This window comes from Pelodiscus sinensis, chromosome 3, assembly GCF_049634645.1.
Source record: "Pelodiscus sinensis isolate JC-2024 chromosome 3, ASM4963464v1, whole genome shotgun sequence".
Lineage (NCBI taxonomy): Eukaryota > Metazoa > Chordata > Testudines > Trionychidae > Pelodiscus > Pelodiscus sinensis.
In genome coordinates this window covers 168,427,729-168,450,711 of record NC_134713.1, presented here as the reverse complement: position 1 = coordinate 168,450,711, position 22,983 = coordinate 168,427,729, and the positions used below count along the sequence as shown (strand labels likewise).

Sequence of the window (22,983 nt, the reverse complement as noted above, 5' to 3'; positions counted from 1 at the left end):
TGCCACCCTCATATGCCACAGGTTCATCACATTCCTATCTCCACTTTCATGCTGCAATTATTCTGATAATAACCCACCTGATGAGCAAACCTCATACGATTTCTGAGAACTGTAGGGATCTTTTTCTAAGATACGAGGAGTTTTGCTGTAGAGCAAATGGGGAAGCCAAAAACACCCACTGAGAGGAGAGGAGGGACATGGAGAGGGAGAGAAACAACCAACTTAACCATGCAAGTAATCTATTGCTAAATAACAACTGTACAAGGGGAGCCAAATAAAGAAATCAGTTACAATATTAAATCTAACTTAAATGTGATTACAAAAGTCAGGTTTAGAAAACTATAACGGATCACACAAGTCAGGGTCAGAAGGCTCTATCTCTGAGAGAAATGGATTCTCACCACTCTATGCAGCTTAAATTGATCAGGGTTCACACATGATGGTGGTAACTTAGGGCCTGGAGACAGGAAGAGACAGAGCAGAGCCTCCAACATGATCAGTCAGGGAAGATGAAGTCCCAATGGAAGTGATGCAGAATTTGGATCCAGGCATCAGAACGCTTAACTTGAGCATAGATAGGTGTTTGTGTAGGGAAAGAACAATAATTCAAGGGAGAACACTAGATTTGTATATGGGCAAAATTATGATTCATGGGAGTATTCCAAAATTGTTTTGTTCAGGCTAGACAAGAACTGAACATTCTTGGCTGTGAGCAGTGTTCCTTCAAGGGGCTCATAATGCAGTTAGGCAGCTTCAGTATTTTGCAGACCAATATAGGATTAATTGCTAGAATTGGTTTGATAACTACTGAGCTGGTCTGTGCAGGCATGGGTTGATTAACACATGGAGCAGTGATTCCCCAGCCTGCAGTGCTTCCTTGCTTTTCTGGTCCCAGAGTTCAGTGCAGTTCCTGCCTTTGAATCTCTGTTCTCCAGTCTGCATGTTAACAGAGATGCCTCCCCGTCCCACCTTTGACGCAAATGAAGCTAGGGGAGTTGTCTTAATACTGTTTCCTCTGACCAGAGGGTTTTTGGTGTGTCTTCCACTGCTATTTTATGGCTTTTTGTAACTCTCCCTTCTGGTCAGCTTGGATTCAAGCAGAGGCAGGGATGTGTGGACCTGTCAGTCAGACCATTTAGATACTGCAGCTTGGTTCCCCAAGAACCCAGAGCTCATAGGAAACACTTATCAGTACCTAACCCTACTATATACAGATTTTTAAGAAGTTGCTTAGCAGCAGACCCTTTGTTTTCATCACTGATGTACAATGCCTCAAAATTTGTATCATTTTAATTCATTGCAGAGAACCAGCAGCTGAGGAGTCATTTTGATCACATTTTATACTTGTTTTCCTATACCCCTTGGGATAGAACAAATGTATCTCTTATGAAAAACTTCGGAGGAGAGATGACCTATTTTTGAATACTCATGATGTTGATAGATCTCTTGCTAGGAGATTAGAGGGAGTCCTTCTCAATCTCAAATTGCATGATACTGACATATTTTTGGTTTTACAGCAAGTCAGTTTCCATCTGAGAAATCTGATTTGCATTCAATAAGCAAAAAATTCAGAATGTGAATCCAAGGGAAGACACCATTGCCTGAGATGTTCTTAAGGAATAACATATTAGCAAAAGAAAATATAGGCCTTGCATTAATAGAGTAATAATTTATTTTTGACTTTTCAAATTAAGGAAAATGCTTAGTGAGGTTGCTCATATAGTATCAATTTTGCTGACAGCTTGTTTGCTACAGATCTTATAACAGAAAGGTTTTAGAAATACATCTAGATTATTTCAGTTTTTATTAAAAATCTTTTTAGGATCTGCTTTTATTATTTTGCTGTTGATACGTGAATTTCTAAGATTTTGGAAGTCAAATCTTGACAAGAATTCAAATGTTTGAGTACTGTATTCATCTTTGGTTGAACAAACTCAAATTTTCTTGAGAGATCTTCAAGCTTTCCTGATTTTGACCATGCGAGAAATATCTCAGGGACAGTAATCTCCATTGAAGATTTTGGGACATCTTTTTCTGGTTCCTAAATGAAGACAAAGAGGGCTTTAATAAAAAAAAAACCACGTAGGCAAATTAAATGACATTTGAAACCTCAGAAGTGGTTAATTTCAGTTGGAATGTTGATAGAAAGCTTGTAACAGTTCATAATTTTTATTGAAATGGTTGGTTGGGGAGAATAGTTTTCCTTCCTCAATATCCTTCCCCCACTTCTCTTGTCAGAGAAATTTGCTGGGAGGTCAAGTTTTAAAAAGGGATTTTTAATGGCAATCACAAATCCAAGGTATTTTTCCTACTCCAATGCAACAGATTTTCTGAAATAAAAATGCATAATTAAGGAACAAATGTAAAAATTTATTTTTAAAAAGTGTTTTAATTGAAACAATGTCAATTATGTTTTAACAAACTCATGAGCAAGACTTCATGGTTCTCACTATAGTGCTCACCATAGCTATTTAAAATTTATGGTGACAGCAGAGAGAGAACTCAAATCCTCTTGCTCTAAAAACACCAGAACATGCAACTGACATAAGGAACAATCAACATTAACTGTTAGTAGTAGAGACTGTCTGACAAACAGCTGAGCTGTCGTGTCATAGGGCAGCGGTATCCATATATGTTAGCCAGTCACATTAGAGTATAAAAATGTGATATTACTTTTTAATTAAAAATATGCATAGGCCATAGAACCAGATAGTTAGCTAGTGTCAATCCATGTAGCTCCATTGACTTTAATGGGGGTTATCCCAATTTGCACCAGCTGAGAATCTGCTCTTGTTTTATTGTATTAATGTAGTAAAACTCCCAGTTCATTTACTATTTGAAAATAATTCTTAATTTCTACCACAAAGAGGTGAAAGTAAAGCAGAAGCTACCAATCACTCATTTGAAAATTATATTTACTGCTCTGTGGATTTGCTTTCTTTCTTTTTAATATCCCCTTCTTTTATTGCAGCTGTTCTGGTATGTTAACTGTTAACTCATTTCTATAGTTCTTATTCCATTCAAATCCCAAAGCAGAATGGCACAAATAGTTTGATAATGCAGTATTGTTCCTGATAATGGCAGACTGAGTGCTTTTCAGACATCTTGAGAAAAATTACACATTTGCACATATTGCAAGATTATTTCTTCTCATACAAGAAAAACAATGTGTGTTTGATCATCCTTCCATATGGATTTCCTTGCTCAGTTTGGAAAGCAGTGGTCCACTGAAATGATAAAACAACTGTAACATTCCCCATCCGTTTCCACCTGCAATGACATTCTGTGCCAAGCCTTGCAATTTGACAAGGGACAAATTTCAGTTTGGTACATTGAAAAAGAATCTAGATGAAGTACTGAAAACAGAATTTTTAAATAGGAATAATAAAGGAGACTGATGGGTGGGGTGGAAGAAATACGCTTTAGAAAGAAGGCTGCTAATTGCAGATGAACATGAGGTGTACTTCTCACATAAAATGGTTCAGTTATAACTCCTTCCATATGAACACAAAGATAAAACAATGAGCTGGGTAGATCAAATCAATATTGCAATGGTGTCAAATCTGGAGTTCTGTGATGACATGCACTGGGAACATCTGATGCAAAAATAATCATGATCTAACCCCTTTATTACTGGTCTAGTGGTCTTTATGTATGTCACAGGGTGGGAGGCCTGGCTTCCCAGGAAGCTGGGGGGGCACTCTTGAACCCCATCTGCATAGCCTCACCCCATAATCAGGCTCCTGGTCTATAGCTTCTAGCAGTGCTGCAGTACAGCTCAGCAGCCTAGTCCATAGTAACCCCAGTCCATGGTGCAGTAAGGCAGTAAATTCCCTGCCCTGGGCTACTTCCTATCCTGTCCACCAGCTGGTATCTTCCCCAGCTGTCCTCCAGGTTTGTTGCTCTCCCGGTCACCTGATGGCAACAGCTGCTTTCAGACAAAAAAGCCTTCCCCTGCCATGGTCAGTCATGACTGAGCTACTCCCCTGGTTTTTATACTAGGCCTGAAGTTGGCACATACCCAGCAGGGCTGTGGGCCTATTTGAAATCATGGGATGGTGGGCGGGCGGAGCCCCCAGCAGGGCTGTGGGGGAGAGGCCTTCTCGGTCCAGCAGGCCTGGCTAACCACTCTTGGGCCAGTGCAGGGTTGGTACACCCCATCTTAAGGTATGTGTTCCTATCAAAGCTTCCCCCAGCTTAGTCAAAATCCACAGTAACAGCTTTCGTTTGAAAATTCTGTTGAATAACCTTTAAAGTAACTATTAATTGGGAGGTATTTACTGAAACTAGATTGAGACTTTATTTACAGTGTATTCATTGGAATCACAATGAGGCTTTGTCCAGGAGGGTAACATACATAGGATAGGGTGAGATATTGATGGAAGAAGGTGAGGCAAAAGCAGAGCTGTAATACATTTCTGCCACTTAAGGCGTACTTATGAATAACACACATAGAAGCTGTTTGTACTGATTTATAAGAGAGTGTAAATGATTTATTGCCTTTGAAGGGCTTTGGCATTCAGGTCTCTCTTTATTTGTGTTCATCATCTGTCTTTGTCTGTTTCTGCCCTGTTTCCCTCCAAGCTCTTTCTTCACTTTTTACAATTGTTTTGCCACTGTAAGGATTGCTCTTTGGGTGAGAACAGTCTGTTGGTGGAAACAAGGGAATGGAGAGGAGCAATTTATTAATTTATTTTTAGGGCAGGGACGTGTTCTTAATGCCTTATTTTGGAAACTGTGTGTTTTAATCTCTTTGATGCACTAGGAATTTCAGCTTGCATCTACTTGCCGGTGCTCGTGGAACTTTGACTATGGGTATATGCTCTGTTTTGGACAATTTTAAATGGAAACACTTCAACATGTTTATATGAATACATGAGAGAGTAATAATGCTGTTCTTTTAGAAAGCATGAGGAATGATACTGGATTACACATATAAAAATTGTTGGTGACTTAATTATAGGTATAAAACAGCAGATTAATCCAGCTCTGCTTGAAGGCTGCACCAAGAATTTTTTAATTGGTGTAGATAATTTGATTTCCTTAACAATTTTACTCTCAAATTGTTCTTTTTTTTCTGTTATTAATAAACCTTTAGATTTTAGATTCTAAAAGGCACAGCGTGCTCTTTTGGGTAAGATGTGAGATATAAATTGACCTGGGAATTTGGCTGGTCCTTTGGGATCAAGAGAACCTGTTTGGATATGGTGAAATTTGTTTTCATAATCTCTCATTTGTGTAAGGAGGGGTAAAGGTTGTGATATAGGAGAAGCTGGAGTATGTAAATGGATTGCTTGTGTAACTTCTTGCTGGCTATTGTGTCAAACAGATATGCTCTTTTTGACTTGTTTGGTGTGCCTTATAGTGGAGGACCCCTGGTCTTGGGCCATAACTAGCCTTTTCTTTAAGCAATTCAGCCTGATTTGACCCTCTCTGAGAGAACCCCATAACTCCTGGTGCCAGGGAAGTGCCTTTTTATGTCCCTGTGAAAACCTGCATATATGGGATCAAATTATTATGAGTCTTTGAAAAATTTAGTTTTCAGGTGTTCAATGAAGCCTTTTAAAGTTTAGAAGCTGCATTCTTCAAAGATTCCATCTACAGTGTGTGTACTCCCACTGCAAGCAGCTGCTATTTAGGGGTGATGCATGGAGGGGCCGTGTGCCCTCCCCCAATGTGGCGGGGAGAGGTCAGCAGCTAGCAGTGCCATCCTGTCCATTGGACACTTATACCCCAAGTTATACCCCTGCACTATGAGGGGCCCTGCAAGGCATTTGGGACATTAACAGAGGGCCTGGCACCAGCAGCAGGAGTTGTGCCCATCCCCACACTCACCTGTTCTGTTCCCCCAGATCCCAGCTCCATTGCTCAGGGGATGGGATTTGGGGGAAGGGGTTATACTACGCTTCCTCCTCCTCTGCCCCCCCCCCCCCCCACATTCACGCGCAGCAGGAATCAAAGTGACTGGTCAGGAGTTGGTGGAATGGAGCAGCAGGGGCTGGGTCTCATTGCCTCCTGCCACTACGAATGACTGGAGGAGGGGGGAGAGGCAGGCCTAACTCCTACTATCAGTGACAGGTATCCTACTAGTCCCCTGGGCTTCATTGCTTGGGGGAGGGGGATTGAGGGAAGTGGTGGAGTGGAGGTGGGGCAGGGCAGGGGCAAAGCAGGGGCTGGAACTTGGGAGAAGAGGTACAATGAGGGTATGGCGGGGGCAGGAAGAGGTGGGCCTGAGTGGAGGGGGATTGTCCCAGGCCTTGCACTTTCCTAGGGATGGCCCTCCCCTATGCTAAAGTTGGTGCCGAGAAGAGTCATGTGGTGGGCAGTCATATGCTTGGTATCCCCCTTATGCGTCTCCCCATCTGTCGTCACTGCTCTTGTGTGTCAGCTGAATGGTGAGTGCCCCCTCCACAAAAAGCAAGTGAGCATGTTCTAGGTCAGGGGTGGGGGAACCTTTTTTTTGGGTGGGGGACTGCTGACTCACAGAAAAATCAGTAGGGCAGGGACAGCAGCGGCTGGAGTGCTAGCGCTGGGTGGGAGAACCCCTATGGCCCGGAGGGGGTGGGGGCAGATCCAGGCAAGCTGAGGCCTGCATCTGGCCCCTGGGTCTTCGGCTCCCCACCCCTGTTCTACGCCATAGCTAAAGAGACTGAGCACGAATTCACTACAAGTTTTACTGCCAGGATTGCTGTGGAGCTGCGTACAGGACCTGAGAGAAGGAAATTGTTGTGAATGAGGCTGAAGACCTATGGAAAAAATAGTATATGATCACATAATTAAAGAGTTGCTCATAATGCAGATGCACAAGGGGACTGAATAAAGGTTACAAGGGCAACCTTAATTCTGGAGTTTCTTAACTTTTGAGTGCTTCACTTTGCAACTTTAACATTTTTAATGTAGTTTAATTTGTCCAAATTACCTGTGTATGCAAGAAAGACAAATGTGTAGCTTGATGATGGGTTGATTCCTTGTGATCCTGGAACAAACCTTCACCCAGAGGAGATGGTTGAAGCTGGTGACATCTCCATTTTACCTTCCACTCCCGTGTAAGACATGTAGAAGGCTAATCCCTCTCTGAGGCAGTTTGGAAGGGACACAAATCTTCCTAGCCTTACCCCACTCACAAATATGCCAAACCTAACCTTGGGAATTTGGAACAGGATTTGTTCCCTAGTGATTACTAACTGCTACATGTTTCTCTGATCTCAGACTAAAAAAGAAATATCAAAAGGATTCCAAATTTAGGGAGCAAGACTACATTTTCCTGGCATATATTTGTGAATGAAAGATCAATTTTAAGGCCCTCATTATTAAAAAGACCCAAAATTATTATGCCACCTTGTACAATTACTCTTCAGAACTTTAATATGCACGCCTACAACAATACTGTGAATGTGCAAAGTTACATTGGTGTCAGTCCTAGCAACACAATCTTTTTTGTTAGTGTTAGGCTGACTCTAAACTTCAGCTGAATATACAGAGCTAAAAATTAATTTCTTTCTTTTTTTTTTTAACCTATGGCCATTAAGGAAATTCTGAAAATAGAATGTATTTTGAAAGTTCCTGTAAGTGCTACTTTCATCTATCTTTATTATTTATTGGCTCAAGTCAGATGACACATCTGAGCTACTTTATAGCTGAAGGTGTGGCTGATGGGCTGCTTGCCCTAGTTGACCTTGTCTAGGGCAAACATAGTTTAAAGTTGTTTATAAACTATAAATTTCATGGCAAAGAATGATGTGAAAATAAATCCAGTGTAGTCCTGAAATGATTAAAAGAAGTACATTGTATAAACAGGATACTGCAGTGGGCAAGTCTCTGTAAAGTGTGATTCTACAGAGCACTCCAAAGCCAGCTCTGAGGCAACGTGTGTCGAAACCCCATCATTAAAATAGATCTTGGTCTTTGGATTTCTTGGTGTGAATAGCAGTAATTTCTTAGGTAATGGCCACAACATTTAATAATGGAGTCACTAGGAGATGTTAATGCTTCCCATTTTGAAGAAATATGAGGTGGATGTGAACTCCTTAAGTAGTTGGGGAAAACAACAATTTTAAATTGTCAGATGAATGGACTGAGTTCTTTAACCCCACTCCAGGATCTAAATGCATGCAGCTTCCATTACCTCTGCCCATACAAGAAGAGCTAGCACATTCAAAGAATTAGATCCCTTTCAGTGCTGTTGGATATTTAGTGGTATTGTTTTCAGAGAAATCTTTCTTGCATTTGGGAAAAAAAATCACCCTTAGATATAGCTGCACCTGTTAGTTACTGAACATGCATCTCAAAAGGCAAATTTAGATCTTAGTGTTTATATAGTTTATAATGTTTATATAGTGTTTATATTTGAATGAGTATTATAATAATTATATAGCTACTTTGGCAGTTGCTAGATACTACTACACTGGGCCTTATGTAAATATCTAAGTCTGAGAGGATGGTACCAGACATATAACAAAGTTAAACTGAAAATAAAGTAAAAGTAACTATAGATGATCAGGAAAACCTACTTGGGAGATGTAATTGTGGAATTTGTTCAAAGGAAAGAGTATCAATCCCCTCAGACTCTTAGACTCTTGTAAAATGTGAGGTTACTTAGCCTGAAACAGTTGTGGAATGACATACAAATGACATCATCACAGTGAGATACATTAACTTGTTAAAAATTGCACTAGCATTTCATGTTGTGCCATGTTCTAAAAACAACATAAAAAAAATCAACCTATAGACGATTACATACTCCTGATAGCTTCAAGTTTTCTACACAGACAGCTCTCCCTTCTCTATTATGTTCAATTAACTTTTTGAAAAAATGTTAGGCAGGCACTGGGATCATCTAAATGGCATATTTATAATCCATATCTTTTCCCAGCTGAGTCATCTAAATTGCCTACTGTAGAGACAAGGTGGTGAAAGCCTGTCCCCATTGAAGTCAATGGCAAAGCCTTCACTGACTTTAAGGGGGGAGGAGGGGTCAAGACTTCGCTATAGAAATGAGACTGAATTGCAAAGTTTGGTTATAGATTTGGATCAAAATATAAAAGCTTACTAAAGTCCTCTGGTGCCCTTGTATTCTTCCTGTGATTCAGAGAAAACAAAATCAGGCTCTGGATCCAAATTTCCCCAGAGTTTGTATCTGAACTTCTTATTGAGGCTGATCCCTGTTCTTAATTTGAATACATTTCTCTCCAGATGCCAATTAATGGTATTCTTCCCATCCAAACATTCAGGATATTTTGTTAATGGCAAAATCCACTGAATAGTGCCCACACCCTTCTGAGTGAACCCAGGGAACATACTTCATAATAGAAGACGCCATCATGTTTAATTAATTACAGAAACTTACTTAATTACCAAGAGAAAACAAACTGTTAAATGTCTATGGCTGACTCAGTACTAGGGTGTGTCTAACCTATGCAGCTTTTAGTGACAAGGCTGCGTTAACACATCCCTGTCCCTAAAAGTTAACCCATGTCAATGCTTTTTGAAAGCACTTTTGCAGATAAAATAATTTCACCCCAAAAAGCTGGTTTCCCGTTTGTTGGCAGCAAAAGATTGTCAGTCAAAAAGAGCTGGGAGGGCAGAAGAATGTAAGCACCCATGAATGACAAAAGCTTTCTGAAACAAGTGTGAGTGTAGACACAGCCTAAGTAAATTTCCCTACATCACAAATCAGGAAAAAATTCAAATGGATGCTTGTACTAAATTTACAGTTCAAATAGAAACTTTAAAGGGATCTTGGTAGGGCAAATTTAACCCCAGAATTTTTCTTTATGAAAATAAGCTTTTTCACAATCTGAGACTAAGAAAAATATTGCCACAATTTCCAAATAAATACATTTTCTGAATGTAGTTTGCAATCAAAACATGACATGCTTATGCTAATGCATGAGAAACAGAAATTGACCAGAAACTGGCTGTGATCAGAAATTAAACTGAATAAGGACCAGATTGTGACCTGTTTAACTGACCCACCCCCACTTAATGTCTGGTGCTAGCTAAGTATATCACAGGTTGTGGAGCAAGATTTTACACTTGGACTACAACTTCCTTTTCTGCACAAGTGTCAGTAGATTCTTAAGAGATTGCCCAATGGATCTATTTAGAAGGCTAACTATCTAATTGCATCTGCATTAAATCATGATTTAAAAAAACCCTCGCAATATTGGAGACCAAGCCAAAGCTTAGTTAAGGTCATGTTAAATCAGTTTTAAAACAAAACAGAGTATTCAGGAACAAGAAAGTGATGATTTCTTGCTACACAAAACAGTTGTTTAGATGATTGGTTCTCAGTTTGGCATGATCCAAGTTGCCTTCAGTCAGGATAATAAAAGCAGGAAGGGGCAAAGGAAATAATGGGAAGGTCCTCCAATTGATTTGATTGTTGATAGCACTCCATGCTGGAGGAAGAATGACTGAAAAGAGGATAGAGAGAATAGACAAGCAAATGGAAATAAAGAAAGCAAAACGGAAGAAACGTAGTAAGAAATCTAGATAGGAAGAACTGAGGAGTATTTTGTTCACTATAGTTCTTGCATTTTGTTCTACAGTTAACATTTTAATATGTTAATTTGATTGGCAAATGTGTGCAAAACTGAATCCAAGTGAATGCTCCCTGCCACGTACCTCTGAAATGAACTAGAAGACTGGAGCCCTGATCACTACATGAATTAGCTATGGTCTTTCCTTAACCCACTACTGATGTACCAGTTTGTAAGCAGCAAAATCATAACTTACTCCATAAGAAGTCCCACTGAAATCAATGGGACTATCTGAGGTGTCAGATTCTGCTCAGTAGGAGTAAGGTATTGGAATCTGGCTCTAACTGAGCAGTGGCAAAATAAACTACAGGAGTATCTGATAGATATTTCTTTAGCAGACAATGAAACAGGCAGGTGCTGTACTTCTGAACTCCAAGGGACCAGACTAGTTTTTTTATTAAAAAAGGAAAAAATGCACGAGGACAAAAGGATATGAGGCATAGCCCTTCAGCTTAACTGCTCCAAAACATTTTTTAGCAAATGCATAATTGAAGAACCACCCAAACAGACATTGATCTGACTAGATGAAGTGTTTTAAAGTGTAATGCTTTTTCCTTTAGTAATTGCTTTTATGGTCAGCAGAGTTGCCAGGTTATTAAAGAACTTTTTTTTTTTAATTTCTGGAATTACCAAATGTTTTTATAAGTGATACACTGATGACAGCATGGGAGCTATTTCTTGCATTAAGGAAAGGCTGCAATCCATTGTAGATAGTTTTAATGTAGTTTCCCCTTACTTGTTTAGTACTATATAATAGCTCTTTTTTATACAAGCATTTGGTGGGCTGGGACATAAGGATCTACATCTGCAATATTCTGCATGTATTAATATAAACAAACAGCTCTCTTGTTCTGTCTCAGCACATGTAATGATAATGTTAATTCTTTGCCTTACAACTATGCCTCTCCAAAGATTTCAGAAGTGCTTTACAGACTTTATTCCCCATGTCTTTGTTAGCTAGGTATGCTCTAGTATGTTCATTTTGGTGGTGATAAAACTCAGGCACAGAAAGTTTAAGGGGGTTGCCAAGGACACAGAACCAGTCCCCAGTAAAGCCAACATTATTCAGAACTCTGACTACTCGAACTGTTTTAAACACACACACACCCCTTCCCATTCAAATTAATTCATAACATCTGCACTGGCATTTCTTCAGTAATCCAGGGGATGATGCATTTACTATGCCCCTGTTCTGTATTGGCATTAGATAGTGCAGCTGTGATGTAATCTGAGCAATTTGGGCAGCTCCCTATATCCTTACTGCAAGCAAAAGTCTCGCTGATTTCAGTTAATAATTAATTTAGGTCCTATTTTGGCATCATTTGGAGAGAAAATTGAGACAAGTATCTAAGTTCTCCTCTTTCCTTTTTGTTTTTTTTAGAAACTGATATTGTTTTGGCTGTTTCTGTGAAGTGCACTGCCTAGGAGACTGGAAATTAGGATTAATGCTTTAAGATTTCAGTCCAGAGTAATAAAAGTTCTTCTGTGCTTTTTAAACTTCTTATTGGCCAGACAGAAGCAGAGTCTACTATGTCAGCTACCATTCTATACAATTGTTTAAGTTCCTCCTGTTACCTACAATATCTCTTACTGTACCTGAGCCTAAGGAAATATCTGTTGAAGTATTTTGCATGAGGAACACAGCATTTTGGCATTAGAGACTTGGTTACATTGAAATGGAAAGATCTGCATTGACTTTAGTAGACTTTTGATTGAGTGAGGAAAATTCTTGAAATGATTCTGAGAAGAACTTTGCTGATTGCTATAAGGAATCCATTCAAAGCATACTGAAGTCATAGAAAGATTCCTAGTGACTTTAGTGGGCCTTGGGTTAGGATACAACTGTCCCAAAATATGGTTTCTATTGTGTGTAAAGATAAATTTAATTTTGTCTATTCTATTCAACTTCTTATACCACCCTCATTCTTGTAGCAACCAAATGTTTTTAGTAGAGCATTAAGCAATGTAACCAATTCTGTCATTTATGGTTTCTCCTTTCTCTCATCCTCTTCTCAGAGAGTGAATTGTGTATGTCATGGAATGATTTGTTTGGATAGAGTTTTGTTTTGGGGAAACTTAAAAATCTATAAAAGAATTACTGAGCAGACTGTGTATGTCTTTGTGTCACTTCCACAGACAGCCCCTAAAGGGAATCAAAATACTGGACTATGTAGCACTTTAAAGACTAACAAGATGGTTTATTAGATGATGAGCTTTCGTGGGCCAGACCCACTTCCTCAGATCAAATAGTGGAAGAAAATAGTCACAACCATGTATACCAAAGGATGTATCTGATACATCCTTTGGTATACATGGTTGTGACTATTTTCTTCCACTATTTGATCTGAGGAAGTGGGTCTGGCCCACGAAAGCTCATCATCTAATAAACCATCTTGTTAGTCTTTAAAGTGCTACATAGTCCTGTATTTTGCTTCAGCTACACCAGACTAACACGGCTACATTTCTATCACTATCCTAAAGGGAATGGCTTTTTCCAGATAGGAAGGACCCGACTCTCAGGAAACTGAAGAGGGGTGAATCTGTGTTTCCTGCAAAAGTCTAAAGTGTTTTGGAGTCAGGAGCCCCAGCAGCCCAATGGGGGGGGGGGGGGGGGGAATTGTTCTCCTTGGCCTCTGATGATAGGACAAGAAGCAATGGGCTTAAACTGCAGCAAGGAAGGTTTAGATTGGACGTTAGGAAAAACTTCCTGTCAGGGTGGTTAAACACTGGAATAAATTGCCTAGGGAGGTTGTGGAATCTCCATCACTGGAGATATTTAAAAGCAGGTTAGGCAGGTATCTATCAGGGATGATATAGACGGTGCTTGGTCCTGCCGTGAGGTCAGGGGACTGGCTTTGATTATCTCTCGAGGTCCCTTCCAGTTCTAGTATTTCTAGTATTCTATGATTCTATCTCATCAAGAAAGAGGCTGCAAGTTCATGCAACACTGGTGGAACAATGGAATCAATACTTTGTAGAGTAAGGAAGGAAAATGGAAGATGGCAACAAAGAAAAGGGTAACCTGTCACTTGGGAACCTCAGTAATGGAAAGACTGAAAAACATTATTTTTTAAGGCTGAACAATTTACAGGGGGATGATTGGAGCATCTGGATAGGGACCCTTTGAATGGGCTGACTCGATGGTCTAAGGGAATGAAGGTGGATTTTTTGAGCTGCTACTGAAAGGCAAGTCATGGATGGTTTGCATTTGTCTGCATCCCCTGACTAGAGATAACTAGAAAAGCCTTGCAAAAAAAAAAAGGCATTGGAACAGCCATCTAGGGCTCCTCTACATGAAGTTTGGTCTCAGAAAACATGTATAAACCAGAAATGCTAGGCCAGAGAAACACTCAGACTGCAGAAATCAGCTCAGGCTGCCTGCAGACACAGCTATACAGGATGCCCTATCGTGAAACTATTTCATTTGTAATGTATACAAAGGGGATATCTGGATACAGCTAATATGGACAAAGGGGATGTCTGGAGACAGCAAGGCTGGATGAACCCATCCCACTAGCAAATGAACTGGAATAGATCCACCAGCTGAAGTGGGAACAGTCCTGAGGTTCTGGGAACAGAGAGCTCAGGACATAGTAGAGTGGGAGTCAGTGGGTTAAATAGCCAATAGATGGAAATAATGAGTAATTGCCAAAATGTTGTAGAAATTAACATTAAATCAGCATGGGATTTTTATTGTGGTACAGGACTCTGACTACAGGACATTGGCTGGGGATAAAACATGCATTACAACTGGAAAATGCATTCCTGTAACTGGCCAAAATGATGCCATTGCAGAATATAGGATAACTGTGGTAAGGATATAATAATCCCCTGAAGGACCAAGGAGGTAATTCCAGCCCTGGCAACAGGTAAAATGTCAGAGAAATTATCTCAGACTAGAGACCATTTTGGAGACATCTGGTGGGACACTGGAAAGGTATGATTGCTGCTGGCATGCTCTCTTGGAATGGCAAGAAGCAGAGTTAAATTGGGTTGGGCAGCACATAGAGCACCAGAACATTAGTTTGCATAGCATGGCACTTAAGTAGGAGAGTTTTCCTGTGTTCTCAAGTGGAAGGAATAGTAAATAAGAAAGTGGAGTAACCAACAAGTGGCCAAATAATCAGGGTTCAAAGAACAGACTGATGTTAGTGATACAGATATTTCAAATGGGAGAACATCTCACCTCATCTCACCTGACCTCATCTGGTAAGAGATACTTTGAGGTAGAGGAGCTCACAGCAGGTGGGTATCAGACAGGAATTATCAGGCTGCTGAACAATGGTGCTCAAAGTGTACTGACTATGTGGCCAGGAAATTGATAGGTCTCACCCCATAGCAACCAGGATTATGACAAAAAATGGTATTTCCTGTTGAAGGTCAGTACAACTGCAAGAAAGACTAGATTACCAGTTGGATATATAGATCATATTTTCATAGTTCCTTCCTTTGATCATTTTTAATGTGGACTCGAGGACACACAATTTTCAAAAGGAAGAGCAGTGCAGCAGATATACTGTGCTGGCTGCCATGTCTGAAGGTGTGGACATCCACCAAAGACCTAAAGGCTGTGGCTCTCCCTCAATGAAGAACAAGTAGTCCCATGGCACCTGAGACTCTAAGACAAATAAATAGTATCATGAACTTTCGTGGGTAAGACCCACTTCATCAGATGAGTTGGAGAGGAAGGTCCTCATTTTAAGGAACCCGAGGTGAGGTGTTCTTCCAACAGTTTGAAGGATGAAGTTCAGTGGTTTTTAATAATCTTTCTGTTTATTTCTGTCCAGGAGGATTTAAAATAGACTCACCATAGGAAAAAAAAGCAATAAAAAATTGTCAGGTTGGACTCACACCTTTGACTTAATTAAACTCATCTAGACTCTCTACAATAATTATTCATCGGTTCAGGCTTTTTTCATATATGCATTATTACAACATGCAGGCAGATGGTATACATCCTGCATTGATAGGGCTACCAGCTGTCACCCACCAAGCAGCGCAGTCATGCATTGCCATAGCCTCGCATGCAGCTGGACTGCAGGAATTAACGTGTAATTATTACAGCCAGACAGCAGAGGTCGCTATGGTCCTTTCTCTGCCAAGCTTTCATGTGGCCTCTCTGGCTCCTCATGTTCAATCAATGCAGAAAAGGAGCAACTGCGAAGATCAGACAACAGCAACCTCAGTAGGTGGGGAAAGAAAGTGCCCAGTTGTGGCCTCAGGTGTCCCTGACTTCACACTTGCTTAGCTTTTCCTAAGATAGATAGCCCTCTTTCCCAAATGCCACCAGGCCCCTCTAGCTTTTAACTCTCCCCTGACATCTTCAGCCAGCACCCATGTAACTCATTAATATTTCCCCAGAAAATCACCCTCCCGGCTTCTCTCCCGACTGTTTTCAGTACTGCAGACATCTCTTTCCCTCCTGCACTCATGCATTCATCTATCCCACATGCCCTAGCACTCTTCAGCATCCATCCATTTACGCAGCATCATGTTTTTCCACACTCCCCCACCTACTCCAGCAGCTTTGGTCATCCTCCCAGCTGCCCACTTCCAGCTGCCATGTCTTGTGCCACTCCATGTCCTAACCCTACCATGGTTGGGGAAGGTTATATTGACCATAAACTGAATTTTATGGGCACGTGCAAATTATTTGCAAATATGCAAATGATCTCATTAAATACTTTGTGTAAAATGTCACATGCAGGGCAGTCGTTTAACTGCTGCTATTATGATAGCAACTAAAAACTCTCCACAGAAATCAGGGCCCCATTGTACTAGGGACTGTACAAACATTTAGGCACTAATACCACTGTAATGTAAATACGTTTCATCCAGACTCTCCATTAGAAGCTTTATTTTTTTAGGGGTCAATATACTGGCCAGAAAAATGTGCTGAAGTTGGTTACTTTACAAAGAAGACTTTTTCTCTTGAACATTCTCATTGAAGTTGGTTTAGTTTTAGTGTTGTTTTTGTTTTTTTGTTTTAAAAAGGATTATAACACTCACTTCAGCAGATGTCTGATGCTTTTTTGACCTCTAACAATAACAAGAAATGTTAGTTTTAAAATAAAATATCCAGGATATTAGTGTAGAAGGCAGAGTAAGAACTTTACATACTTAAAAAGCAAAATAGCTATGTTAATAACAATAATTAGTTGCTTTCATAAGTGCATATTAAACTGCTAGACAATTGTTATTGCATTTCTGTACACTAATATTGTTTCAGGCCCATATTATGGAACCTTTTCTCCTTTTGATTGATTTAGGGATATTACATATGCACTGTGGTCTAAATAGACTATTTTTGGGGGTACAATACAGCACATTTTGACAGTTTCAAAATAAATGGGGTTCTTACTAAAATGACAATGAATAATTCTGGTGCAAAGGATACAATTATGGACTGAGCCATATTGAAAGCTTAATTGTGGTGGCAGAAAAGGTAAGGAACAAAGCTTAAATGGAATGATGGTGTCGCAGCTGGATGGTGCAGAATTAAACCTCTGGATGCAATAATTGTATGATAAGGAACATCTCCAGGTGCTGCAAGAAATGAGAGATGACTAGTACTAAAAATAAATATAGTAATCCAAATCCCAACCATTTAAGAATGAGTCAGCAGCTCCCCCCTCAAATCATGAAACTGGCTTCAAATTTATGAGATTAAATAAAATTTGAGTTATTTTTATTTGCTTGTTTTTGAACCTTTAGGGCACACTCAGGTCAGAATTTCTTTTCAGCCCTGAAAAGGGATGTGGGAATACCTCCTCAACCAGCACCCCCTCCCCCCCATGGGCAAAAAAGGATTTGAAGCAGGCTGTCACATCTCAGGTGAGTTACGTGATGACTTCTGGACTATGGGGTGTTTTGATGTGGCACTCTCTCAGTCTCTCCTACTGAAGCAGTTCCACGTTGGATAAATAAATGAAAGTCTTTGGAGCAGGGGACTGGCTCTTGGGTGTCTTCCATCCTGAGTGAGGCTACAGAGTCATGCTTATGCTTCCATGCTTTCTTTCCATCAATCACCCACTTTGAGTTAGGCAGAGTAACTCCTGTATTTCCTTAGGGGTATGTCTATACTAAGAAATAAGTTATTTTGAAATTACTTCAAATTAATAACTCCCAAAATAATAATTTTGAAAAAGCGTGTCTGCACTATGGGAAAGTTTCAAAATTAGTCCGAGGCAGGCTCTGTTAATGTGGTCATGCTACCTCGACTCAGAGTCCCAGGAAGCACTGGGGAGTAATGACTTAGAATTACTCAAGGGAGTAGTTATTTAGAAATAGCAGCAGTGGAGCATCCACATTACCACTATTTCGAAATAACTATTTCATAATAAGTGTTATTCCTTGTGGAAAGCAAGAGTTGTGATTTTGAAATAACCAGACCCTTATTAGTGTAATGTGGATGCTCCATGTATTATTTCAAAATAAGAGGGGCTATTTTCAAATAACTCCCTAGTGTAGACCAGGGCTTGTTTTGTATATCACACTGAGGCATCAATTTCTGGACCCCTCAAGAGAGGCTGTAATGCATATGCACAGGAACAGAAACATAGGCACCTAGTGAGGTTAGGCACCAGTGTTGCTTGTAAGCTGTACATTTGTGCATCCATTCAGGGCAGATTCAATATTTCCCAGATGATTAGCAGAACACCTATAGCTTTTTTGTTGTTTGTTTGTACCGGTGGTGCACATTCCACATATGGATGGAAAATGATTCCATACATGGATGGAAAAAATCTGCACGTGGATGGGAAGGATTAGAGGGAATGTTATTAGGTACCTACAGGGTGTGGCAGTGGTGGAGTGAGAGCTTTTTGAATCCCACTGAGGCCTGATTCTGGGATTTGAGTGGCTAAAGTGGTGGTTAGACAGCAATGTCCTTTGGGAATATAGCCCTACATATCATCTGAAGGTCTCTCTTTGCATGTCTTACTACAGTCAAGTTATGTTAAGATTCTGCACAGGTTTTTGAGGATAAGAAAGTATTTCAACAGATAGTTTTATATACAAGAACATGTGACTTCAGAAAGCCCAGAACTCAAATATCACTTGTGTCAATAATTTACATATTACTGACTGTAAAAACCGAATGGAGATCTAAAGAGCCAGATGGCATTAGTAAATCAGTTTTAGAACATAAACCCTGAGAGATGAAGTCCTAGACTAGGAAGCTTGCTATTGCCATAGGGAGAACTGTGATTTCAGTTCTGTGGTAGTTCCAAAAAATTGAGGGTCAAATCAAATCAAATCAAATTTGAAAAACTTGAAACAAATCACTTTCCCTATTTTGAAGTCTGGTCATAGTTATAAAGAATGACTAATTGCCTTTGAACCAGAAGGTGAGAACGGCTCTAGAGGCTGATTGCTGGACTATTCTGTAAGGTTGTAGAAGGCCCAAGTTCAAGTTCCTGGTCCTTTGCCTATTTAATTATTTATACGAAGTGTAACAGTTTCAACAGGAGAAACAGTTACACCAGAATATCCTTTAGACAAATGTACAGGGCTCTGTCCTAGAATGTGGGAGACATGAAGCGGAAGAGGAAAGGGAAATGGATCTTCCACTTCCCAAAAAAGTACCAAAACCAACGATCTAAAATTCATTGGGAAGGCAGCTTCTCCACTTCCTTCAGCTGTTGTAACAGCAGTGTCCCAGTCCCCCCTCCTTTCAAATTCTTTGTGGTGCAAGCCAGTCAGCACATGTGCAAAATGTTATGGATTGACCAAAAGTGAATGTTTTTCGGTGAATAAACTATTTTTTCTGAATAGAGATTTAGCTCAGAGCTGCTTTAAAATTCCAACATTAGTTGATGAGCAAGGGGGAAATTACCAAACGGACCAGGCCTGATTTGCATTTGTATTATGAGACAAGTTGAGGCATTTGGGGTCAAAATTCAGTTAAGTTTGGGAGTAATACAATATTATTATCCCTACCAAGTAATGAAAGAACAACAACAAAAAATACCCTGCACAAAATGTGCTTAAGTGAGAGGCACCATATCCAAAACCACAGTCTGGTGTGTTTGGTTATCAAAGTCTAGCTAAAGCTGAGAGGAAAGTGAGAGAGAGAAACACTGTATTTTGTGTCCTATGTTTCATAAGGATGTGAGAGTTTAGTCAGTTAACAGATAAGCTCATACTGGTTAAACTCTGTCCACTCCAGGGGTGTCAGCTACTCTCTGGTGTGGGCTCTGTACCCAGACGCTCCCAGCATGTGCCAGTTTCCGGCTGCTAGCCCCACTCTCTGAGACCGGGCCCAACGTCCCAGGAGGGGGCTGGCAGAGCCTGTGGGGTGGGCACCCCTCCCTCATCCTTCCCTCACTAGTCTCTGCCTGTACATCTCCAGGTAAAACAGTAAATTGTGTAACCAATAGGATTTTTAATGGTTAGACAATTACTGTTTTTATAGAATTTTTATATTCCTAATATGCTATTGATGTTCTCTGAAGATTTTACAAAAAGCAGCATGCAACTGGCAGATGGTGCAGAATTCAGAGAGGGCTTTTTATCCACCACTAGTCAGTGAAAGTTGTAATTTCTACTGCTGAAATGGGTAGAAAAGTCTCCAAAGCAGCATTTATCTGAGGGATCATTAGTTTACTTTTCCTAACTTGATCTCGGGAAACTATGGACAACACACAGTGAGTGAGGATGCAGAAAAGGCTGTGAAGGGGTGAAGGGACTTTAAAAGGAACTGAGTTTCAGACTATAGCTAAGACATGGGGGGAGGGAGGGAGAGTGTGGTGGAGAGTCTTACTTCATAAACAGATACTGTTGGTTAATTATTACTGGCTTTCTGTTCCACTTCTCCTCCCAAAAGAGTTTGCTTTGTTTATGAAACTAACCCATTGCTTGTATGGGGAAAGTACTGCCTATCAAGGGTCCCAGGAAGGTATTTAGTTTTCCCAGGTTTCTGAGCTTGGGCTGGTGTTGTTTAAATGTTTATAAGGAGCGCCACGATAACTGAACCTGACCTTTTCGCTGCTGGAAACAATTTGCAGTGGGGGTACACTAAATAGCTAAAATGATCAAAAGGTTATTCTTTTCCTAATTCACTGCAGTAAGACAAGTATTATAAACAGGGCTGCAGAACTTCTAGAACTAACTAGCAAAAATGTGGGGTCTGATCGTTTGTTCATGAGTCATACTGAAATTCCAATGAAATCAAAAGTGGGATTTTGTCTAAGTAAAGGAGTGCAAGATTTCACCCAGTATTTTAACAACTGAAGTCTGAAATACACATGAGGTTCATATTTTAAATAGACATAGTATAGATCCAAGTCACTATGTTCATATCCAAATTTGGCTTCCAAATCATATTTGAGATGTTAGAATCTAAGGTTTTATATTGTCCCTCTCTTATTTTTAACAGTTCTCTTGTTCCAGTTTTCCGAAGCTGGGAGAGTGGGAAAAATGAATCCAGAATTAAAGATTTGCAGCAAACAATTACAATGTTATACCAGTTATAGACTTAGCTTGCCACCAGTTGTAAAAATATTTTACATCATCAGAGAACACAGTTGATTCACTTTCTGACAGGTCATTTTGAAATAATTTGAATAAAAATAGCTATTAGAAAATAAGAAATTTGTCAAGCATACCAGGGTCTGGATGACTGGACTCTTTGATTTCCCAGCACTGAAAAGATCCATCATTGGAGGTTACAAGGTAACAAGTTAAACTTTGAATGATATAGAACAGTCCAATATACTGTTAGTTAAAAAGCTACCACAAAACTAGGAAATTAAAAGCTATAAATATACATGAAAACTTCTCCAACAAAAGAGTTAATTGATCAGATAGTTTTGGATTTAGTTTCATGGCCTCTTTTGTTCATAATATATGGTAGATATGTAAATAAAAAAGAAAATGGAAGAGGCAATCTAAAAGAGGCTTATGTAACATAAGCAACTAGAATAGAGAGTATGTGTTAAGTGCAGCTACTCATGAAGAGTACTGACCAGAAAAAAAGGGGAGGGTTGTGGTTGCAATAGTATCGGCTACATGGCAGCTAGGCATTTGTTGTTTGAGGAGACAGAGAAGAATTAAAGCAAAAGAGTAACAAAATTGAAAGAAAAATTGAGGTAAATTTAGAGGAGACAGGCTTTTGGGGCCAATAGCTTTAGCAGTAGTTACTCATGTACTTTTGATGTAACTTTTTATATTTAAAACCACATTTCATTATAACAAATAATGCATTGAGATGACCTAAATAGTTTATCTGAGATTGGGTGGTGGCAGGGATAGAAGGGAAGATTGACTTAATTTCTGATCATTTCATTGCAAAAAGATATATATGCACACATGATTGTTGTTGTGATCTTAACTGGAAACGCTAAGTACTGTTATGATACAAATAATAACTACTGTTTTGGGCACACATCTGTGAAAATGACCCAAAGCCCTGATCCTTCAATGTGTTATGCACAGGCTAACTTCTGTGCCTGCATGGTCACATATTTAAATTGAAGGTCCATATTGTAGGATCAAGATTCAGAGCTGCATGTCAAGTAAATTTGAATACTACTTTTTGGTGGAATTGATCAAAGATACATTTAGGGTGGTGTAAAGGTTTGTGCAGACTATGGTGAAGAGAAGTTGTAGCAAATGGAGGGGAACAGAAAAGAGAATGGAATGAGGTAATCCTGAGAAAACATAGTTGGTTAAATAATGCCATGAAACTTCCAATTCTCAACAATGGTCAGAGATCAAGCAGTGTCTATTTATACAGATTGAAGATTAACCAGTAAGTAAAGTCCTCCCTGCCTTGGCAAGTTTACATTCTATCTATTGCTGCTGTTTGCCAAGTGGGATTTTTGTGTGATTAGAATGAATACAGATGGTCAAATGGGTATATTACAGGGTTTACCTAAGTTGAGCTAAGAAGGAGGACATATTGATGTGACCCACAGGGTGAGTTCAGTTTGAGATTCCAAAAGGTTTGTACAGCCAGAAGGGGACATTTTTACAGTTCTTAAAAGGACAACGGCAAATTTAAAATCGCATTTCTACCAGATATTTTTGTCCCTTTAATAGCTGTATGTAACATCAAAATGATTGATTAAAATAATTCTCTATTTTTCCATTATGTTTACTTGTTCATTTCAAAGCTTTTTAAGTCAGTTTTCCCTGCTCCCCCTCTATAGTCCACATGTAATTTTTGAACAGCCACTGAAACCAGCTACCTGACTGAAGTCTAAAAGTCATTTTATTATATAAACTGCAGTAGTTTTACTTTACTCGGTTTCAATAAATTCAAGTGGATGGGATCTCTTTCATTGAACAAAGCTACCATTTTGTTTCCCTTGATCTTAATACATACAATTTGACATTAAGGGACAGAACTCTGGGCCCAGTGAAATCAACTGGAGTTTTGCTATTGATTTCTCTGGAGCCAGGATTTCATCAACAGTTTTCGGTGAGGTTTGTTGAAAAC

General features: G+C 39.6%; 2 long non-coding RNA genes across 3 annotated transcripts in view; one reads left to right on the top strand and one right to left on the bottom strand.

The window, feature by feature from the left end:
• Window positions 1-22,983, top strand: part of LOC142828050 (uncharacterized) — a 288,435-nt gene that overhangs the window by 139,356 nt on the left and 126,096 nt on the right. The gene's annotated exons all lie outside the window — the stretch shown is intronic.
• LOC112547566 (uncharacterized) lies at window positions 1,568-21,383 on the bottom strand. Its single transcript, XR_003091336.2, has 3 exons — window positions 21,149-21,383; window positions 16,903-17,087; window positions 1,568-2,041 (listed from the first exon to the last, which is right to left on the bottom strand). It is a non-coding gene; the product is annotated as an uncharacterized LOC112547566 (long non-coding RNA).